The sequence below is a fragment of the Anomaloglossus baeobatrachus genome, unplaced genomic scaffold (assembly GCF_048569485.1).
Source record: "Anomaloglossus baeobatrachus isolate aAnoBae1 unplaced genomic scaffold, aAnoBae1.hap1 Scaffold_915, whole genome shotgun sequence".
Taxonomy (NCBI): Eukaryota; Metazoa; Chordata; class Amphibia; order Anura; family Aromobatidae; genus Anomaloglossus; species Anomaloglossus baeobatrachus.
Window position 1 is genome coordinate 44,033 of NW_027445311.1, and position 7,487 is coordinate 51,519.

The window sequence follows — 7,487 nt, forward strand, 5'->3', positions numbered from 1 at the left end:
GATTCATTGCAGTGGGCGGCGGCTGCAAAACGCACCATTCTTCTTGTTTTGGCTCTGCAAAGCAGCCTTTTCAAGGGTTGGCTTGGGTGACAAAATGTCTTGTGTAGGCGTGGGTTTGTCTCCCTCTCGCTCTCTCTCCCTAAGATGTGTCCGGCATAGGCCAGGGTGCCACTCGAGGCCCAAACCAATTCTGGTTATCGCTTCTCGGCCTTTTGGCTAAGATCAAGTGTAGTATCGTTCGAAAAGGTGGTTTAAGGCTCCGGCCACCTTAGTACAATGATGCAAAGCACACTGGAAGGTTGCGCTTGTTAGTACTTTGGGAGGATAGTATATCCATCTAGAGGAAACCATGGCCCTACCAGGATCGAGGCTATTAGACTGAGTAAGTGTGGGGGTTATGGTGCAATGTGCCCCAGGAATGGACACCCTGGAGGGAGTCTGAACTTGCTAGGTTGGGACCCTGGTAAGCCTCAGACTCTGTCGCACGCCGCGCCTTGCCTATTCATACTTTCCAAGCATATTGCCCTATCCCGGCCTTCTGGCTAAGAAGGGAAATTTTTATAATCCCGGTCGGAGGTCCGGTCAGCTTTGGGCTGAGAAACCAACACCCGGTTGGAGGTCCGGGTCAGCTTTGGCTGAGAAACCAACACCCGGTTGGAGGTCCGGTTAGCCTTGGGCTGAGAAACCAACACCCGGTTGGAGGTCCGGTCAGCCTTGGGCTGAGAAACCAACACCCGGTTGGAGGTCCGGTCAGCCTTGGGCTGAGAAACCAACACCGGTTGACGGTCCGGGCAGTCTCGGCTGCGAAACCAACGACTAGTAGCTCCCTACTCCACTTGGGTAAGATGCCTCGGTGGACGCTGGGAGCAACAACAAGGCTCAACCAGGCTTCGGCTTGGGGGAGCACCGAAGATCCCTGACCCTCGCTGTGGCCTTCTGGCTCGGAGGGACGGGGTTGATTTTTGGGGATCCTCTTCTCACGGAGGGGTCCACACGAATCCTAGCCTTTGCACTGTTTTTGGTGTGACTTCGGTCATGCATTTTTGCGGTGCTTTGGAAAGCTTCATTAAATCAAAAATCTGTTCTTATCAGTTTAATATCTGATACGTCCCCTATCTGGGGACCATATATTAAATGGATTTTTAGAACAGGGAGATGGAAAAAGAGCTTGCTCTGTCCACTCCACGCATTGACCTGGTATTGCAGTACCTCCAGGAACGGTGCACCCCTTCTTAACCCAGTTTCCAAAAGCAGAACTCAATTCACCTGATTCATATTAGCCCGATTTAATGAATTGGAAGAAAGCATACGTCTTCATATGCACCTCAATTTGGCCCATTCACTTTTCACACTTCCTCCTTTTGTTTTTTATCTTTCACACTTTTGACTTTCTTTATTCATCCAAATAGCAAACTCATCACCACTCAACCTGACCAACTCGGCTATGTCCCCGTGCTGCAGTTCTCTGTCTTATCTAGATCATTTGCAATTGAATGGAATAGATCCCTTTTGGACAAAGTGGATTCACCTGCTGCTGCAGTGACCACAGGTGTGATAACATCTAGAATTGGCATCTGGTGCGATCTCTCCGCTTCCACTCCAAAGAAAGTTACCTGTTTATTCCTATCATGCATTGGTTTTTGGGGTTTTCTTTGAGTAATGATGATCTCTTTAGTAGTCTGTTGGCGCCCTCTCCTGGAGGAATAGTTTGCTTGCTCTTGGACATTCTAAAAGAGAGGTCATGATAGACATTGAGCTTCTGAGCTCAATTGGGGACAGTCATGGGTGATGAATGTTTGCAACCTACTGCGAAGCCTCATACCGCAATATAAGGAACGTCAAATACTAAGAAAGGGCGGCCTATGAAAGAATTACTACTTTCAATAAGTACACTTAAACGGCTAATTGGGAATAGAAAAACTGTAAAAAGCCCTCTGAGAAAGCCCCCCTCTAACCTTTGATAGTAAGCTTTTCTGTAGTCTGCCTGTTGATGTATTTTCCGTTTGAACTGTGCACAACATGAAGAGACGGAACACTGGCGGCTTGTCACAATGCCCCCCGATGACATCACAATAGCGCTGCTGCCTAGAAAACAAGCTGCGCAGAAGAAGTTGTTCTTTGGGTGGGAGGGTGGGCTAGTGGAAGGAGGGGGCAATCTCTTTTTTTCCCGGGTGGTAGGGGGATGACAGGAGAAGGGAAGCGGGTGGTGAGAAAGGTACAGAGGGCAGGGTTTGGGGGCTGGGAAGGAAAGGGAAAAGATTAGGGTTTGGGGATGATGAAAGGGCTTTCTACGGGTAAGGATGGCAAAGGGTGGCAGTGACGGAAAGTCAGGCAACCTGTCCTGTCCGTCTTTTTGTATCGTGAATTGGAAAGACTGCAAGGGGGAGGGGAGTTGCTTGCGCCCTAAAGGAGGAGTTATTCAGATTCATTGCAGTGGGCGGCGGCTGCAAAACGCACCATTCTTCTTGTTTTGGCTCTGCAAAGCAGCCTTTTCAAGGGTTGGCTTGGGTGACAAAATGTCTTGTGTAGGCGTGGGTTTGTCTCCCTCTCGCTCTCTCTCCCTAAGATGTGTCCGGCATAGGCCAGGGTGCCACTCGAGGCCCAAACCAATTCTGGTTATCGCTTCTCGGCCTTTTGGCTAAGATCAAGTGTAGTATCTGTTCTTATCAGTTTAATATCTGATACGTCCCCTATCTGGGGACCATATATTAAATGGATTTTTAGAACAGGGAGATGGAAAAAGAGCTTGCTCTGTCCACTCCACGCATTGACCTGGTATTGCAGTACCTCCAGGAACGGTGCACCCCTTCTTAACCCAGTTTCCAAAAGCAGAACTCAATTCACCTGATTCATATTAGCCCGATTTAATGAATTGGAAGAAAGCATACGTCTTCATATGCACCTCAATTTGGCCCATTCACTTTTCACACTTCCTCCTTTTGTTTTTTATCTTTCACACTTTTGACTTTCTTTATTCATCCAAATAGCAAACTCATCACCACTCAACCTGACCAACTCGGCTATGTCCCCGTGCTGCAGTTCTCTGTCTTATCTAGATCATTTGCAATTGAATGGAATAGATCCCTTTTGGACAAAGTGGATTCACCTGCTGCTGCAGTGACCACAGGTGTGATAACATCTAGAATTGGCATCTGGTGCGATCTCTCCGCTTCCACTCCAAAGAAAGTTACCTGTTTATTCCTATCATGCATTGGTTTTTGGGGTTTTCTTTGAGTAATGATGATCTCTTTAGTAGTCTGTTGGCGCCCTCTCCTGGAGGAATAGTTTGCTTGCTCTTGGACATTCTAAAAGAGAGGTCATGATAGACATTGAGCTTCTGAGCTCAATTGGGGACAGTCATGGGTGATGAATGTTTGCAACCTACTGCGAAGCCTCATACCGCAATATAAGGAACGTCAAATACTAAGAAAGGGCGGCCTATGAAAGAATTACTACTTTCAATAAGTACACTTAAACGGCTAATTGGGAATAGAAAAACTGTAAAAAGCCCTCTGAGAAAGCCCCCCTCTAACCTTTGATAGTAAGCTTTTCTGTAGTCTGCCTGTTGATGTATTTTCCGTTTGAACTGTGCACAACATGAAGAGACGGAACACTGGCGGCTTGTCACAATGCCCCCCGATGACATCACAATAGCGCTGCTGCCTAGAAAACAAGCTGCGCAGAAGAAGTTGTTCTTTGGGTGGGAGGGTGGGCTAGTGGAAGGAGGGGGCAATCTCTTTTTTTCCCGGGTGGTAGGGGGATGACAGGAGAAGGGAAGCGGGTGGTGAGAAAGGTACAGAGGGCAGGGTTTGGGGGCTGGGAAGGAAAGGGAAAAGATTAGGGTTTGGGGATGATGAAAGGGCTTTCTACGGGTAAGGATGGCAAAGGGTGGCAGTGACGGAAAGTCAGGCAACCTGTCCTGTCCGTCTTTTTGTATCGTGAATTGGAAAGACTGCAAGGGGGAGGGGAGTTGCTTGCGCCCTAAAGGAGGAGTTATTCAGATTCATTGCAGTGGGCGGCGGCTGCAAAACGCACCATTCTTCTTGTTTTGGCTCTGCAAAGCAGCCTTTTCAAGGGTTGGCTTGGGTGACAAAATGTCTTGTGTAGGCGTGGGTTTGTCTCCCTCTCGCTCTCTCTCCCTAAGATGTGTCCGGCATAGGCCAGGGTGCCACTCGAGGCCCAAACCAATTCTGGTTATCGCTTCTCGGCCTTTTGGCTAAGATCAAGTGTAGTATCTGTTCTTATCAGTTTAATATCTGATACGTCCCCTATCTGGGGACCATATATTAAATGGATTTTTAGAACAGGGAGATGGAAAAAGAGCTTGCTCTGTCCACTCCACGCATTGACCTGGTATTGCAGTACCTCCAGGAACGGTGCACCCCTTCTTAACCCAGTTTCCAAAAGCAGAACTCAATTCACCTGATTCATATTAGCCCGATTTAATGAATTGGAAGAAAGCATACGTCTTCATATGCACCTCAATTTGGCCCATTCACTTTTCACACTTCCTCCTTTTGTTTTTTATCTTTCACACTTTTGACTTTCTTTATTCATCCAAATAGCAAACTCATCACCACTCAACCTGACCAACTCGGCTATGTCCCCGTGCTGCAGTTCTCTGTCTTATCTAGATCATTTGCAATTGAATGGAATAGATCCCTTTTGGACAAAGTGGATTCACCTGCTGCTGCAGTGACCACAGGTGTGATAACATCTAGAATTGGCATCTGGTGCGATCTCTCCGCTTCCACTCCAAAGAAAGTTACCTGTTTATTCCTATCATGCATTGGTTTTTGGGGTTTTCTTTGAGTAATGATGATCTCTTTAGTAGTCTGTTGGCGCCCTCTCCTGGAGGAATAGTTTGCTTGCTCTTGGACATTCTAAAAGAGAGGTCATGATAGACATTGAGCTTCTGAGCTCAATTGGGGACAGTCATGGGTGATGAATGTTTGCAACCTACTGCGAAGCCTCATACCGCAATATAAGGAACGTCAAATACTAAGAAAGGGCGGCCTATGAAAGAATTACTACTTTCAATAAGTACACTTAAACGGCTAATTGGGAATAGAAAAACTGTAAAAAGCCCTCTGAGAAAGCCCCCCTCTAACCTTTGATAGTAAGCTTTTCTGTAGTCTGCCTGTTGATGTATTTTCCGTTTGAACTGTGCACAACATGAAGAGACGGAACACTGGCGGCTTGTCACAATGCCCCCCGATGACATCACAATAGCGCTGCTGCCTAGAAAACAAGCTGCGCAGAAGAAGTTGTTCTTTGGGTGGGAGGGTGGGCTAGTGGAAGGAGGGGGCAATCTCTTTTTTTCCCGGGTGGTAGGGGGATGACAGGAGAAGGGAAGCGGGTGGTGAGAAAGGTACAGAGGGCAGGGTTTGGGGGCTGGGAAGGAAAGGGAAAAGATTAGGGTTTGGGGATGATGAAAGGGCTTTCTACGGGTAAGGATGGCAAAGGGTGGCAGTGACGGAAAGTCAGGCAACCTGTCCTGTCCGTCTTTTTGTATCGTGAATTGGAAAGACTGCAAGGGGGAGGGGAGTTGCTTGCGCCCTAAAGGAGGAGTTATTCAGATTCATTGCAGTGGGCGGCGGCTGCAAAACGCACCATTCTTCTTGTTTTGGCTCTGCAAAGCAGCCTTTTCAAGGGTTGGCTTGGGTGACAAAATGTCTTGTGTAGGCGTGGGTTTGTCTCCCTCTCGCTCTCTCTCCCTAAGATGTGTCCGGCATAGGCCAGGGTGCCACTCGAGGCCCAAACCAATTCTGGTTATCGCTTCTCGGCCTTTTGGCTAAGATCAAGTGTAGTATCTGTTCTTATCAGTTTAATATCTGATACGTCCCCTATCTGGGGACCATATATTAAATGGATTTTTAGAACAGGGAGATGGAAAAAGAGCTTGCTCTGTCCACTCCACGCATTGACCTGGTATTGCAGTACCTCCAGGAACGGTGCACCCCTTCTTAACCCAGTTTCCAAAAGCAGAACTCAATTCACCTGATTCATATTAGCCCGATTTAATGAATTGGAAGAAAGCATACGTCTTCATATGCACCTCAATTTGGCCCATTCACTTTTCACACTTCCTCCTTTTGTTTTTTATCTTTCACACTTTTGACTTTCTTTATTCATCCAAATAGCAAACTCATCACCACTCAACCTGACCAACTCGGCTATGTCCCCGTGCTGCAGTTCTCTGTCTTATCTAGATCATTTGCAATTGAATGGAATAGATCCCTTTTGGACAAAGTGGATTCACCTGCTGCTGCAGTGACCACAGGTGTGATAACATCTAGAATTGGCATCTGGTGCGATCTCTCCGCTTCCACTCCAAAGAAAGTTACCTGTTTATTCCTATCATGCATTGGTTTTTGGGGTTTTCTTTGAGTAATGATGATCTCTTTAGTAGTCTGTTGGCGCCCTCTCCTGGAGGAATAGTTTGCTTGCTCTTGGACATTCTAAAAGAGAGGTCATGATAGACATTGAGCTTCTGAGCTCAATTGGGGACAGTCATGGGTGATGAATGTTTGCAACCTACTGCGAAGCCTCATACCGCAATATAAGGAACGTCAAATACTAAGAAAGGGCGGCCTATGAAAGAATTACTACTTTCAATAAGTACACTTAAACGGCTAATTGGGAATAGAAAAACTGTAAAAAGCCCTCTGAGAAAGCCCCCCTCTAACCTTTGATAGTAAGCTTTTCTGTAGTCTGCCTGTTGATGTATTTTCCGTTTGAACTGTGCACAACATGAAGAGACGGAACACTGGCGGCTTGTCACAATGCCCCCCGATGACATCACAATAGCGCTGCTGCCTAGAAAACAAGCTGCGCAGAAGAAGTTGTTCTTTGGGTGGGAGGGTGGGCTAGTGGAAGGAGGGGGCAATCTCTTTTTTTCCCGGGTGGTAGGGGGATGACAGGAGAAGGGAAGCGGGTGGTGAGAAAGGTACAGAGGGCAGGGTTTGGGGGCTGGGAAGGAAAGGGAAAAGATTAGGGTTTGGGGATGATGAAAGGGCTTTCTACGGGTAAGGATGGCAAAGGGTGGCAGTGACGGAAAGTCAGGCAACCTGTCCTGTCCGTCTTTTTGTATCGTGAATTGGAAAGACTGCAAGGGGGAGGGGAGTTGCTTGCGCCCTAAAGGAGGAGTTATTCAGATTCATTGCAGTGGGCGGCGGCTGCAAAACGCACCATTCTTCTTGTTTTGGCTCTGCAAAGCAGCCTTTTCAAGGGTTGGCTTGGGTGACAAAATGTCTTGTGTAGGCGTGGGTTTGTCTCCCTCTCGCTCTCTCTCCCTAAGATGTGTCCGGCATAGGCCAGGGTGCCACTCGAGGCCCAAACCAATTCTGGTTATCGCTTCTCGGCCTTTTGGCTAAGATCAAGTGTAGTATCTGTTCTTATCAGTTTAATATCTGATACGTCCCCTATCTGGGGACCATATATTAAATGGATTTTTAGAACAGGGAGATGGAAAAAGAGCTTGCTCT

At 47.3% G+C, this 7,487-nt stretch overlaps 4 non-coding genes and 2 pseudogenes across 4 annotated transcripts; all 6 read left to right on the plus strand.

The window, feature by feature from the left end:
* Positions 1-196: 196 nt before the first annotated feature.
* LOC142289283 (U2 spliceosomal RNA) lies at positions 197-272 on the plus strand (annotated as a pseudogene).
* A 763-nt stretch (positions 273-1,035) lies between these two features.
* Positions 1,036-1,231, plus strand: LOC142289282 (U2 spliceosomal RNA). Its single transcript, XR_012749782.1, has one exon. It is a non-coding gene; the product is annotated as a U2 spliceosomal RNA (small nuclear RNA).
* A 1,387-nt stretch (positions 1,232-2,618) lies between these two features.
* Positions 2,619-2,809, plus strand: LOC142289276 (U2 spliceosomal RNA). Its single transcript, XR_012749777.1, has one exon. It is a non-coding gene; the product is annotated as a U2 spliceosomal RNA (small nuclear RNA).
* A 1,387-nt stretch (positions 2,810-4,196) lies between these two features.
* LOC142289277 (U2 spliceosomal RNA) lies at positions 4,197-4,387 on the plus strand. Its single transcript, XR_012749778.1, has one exon. It is a non-coding gene; the product is annotated as a U2 spliceosomal RNA (small nuclear RNA).
* A 1,387-nt stretch (positions 4,388-5,774) lies between these two features.
* LOC142289278 (U2 spliceosomal RNA) lies at positions 5,775-5,965 on the plus strand. Its single transcript, XR_012749779.1, has one exon. It is a non-coding gene; the product is annotated as a U2 spliceosomal RNA (small nuclear RNA).
* Positions 5,966-7,352: 1,387 nt separating this feature from the next.
* Positions 7,353-7,487, plus strand: LOC142289280 (U2 spliceosomal RNA; annotated as a pseudogene; the record flags this gene model as incomplete).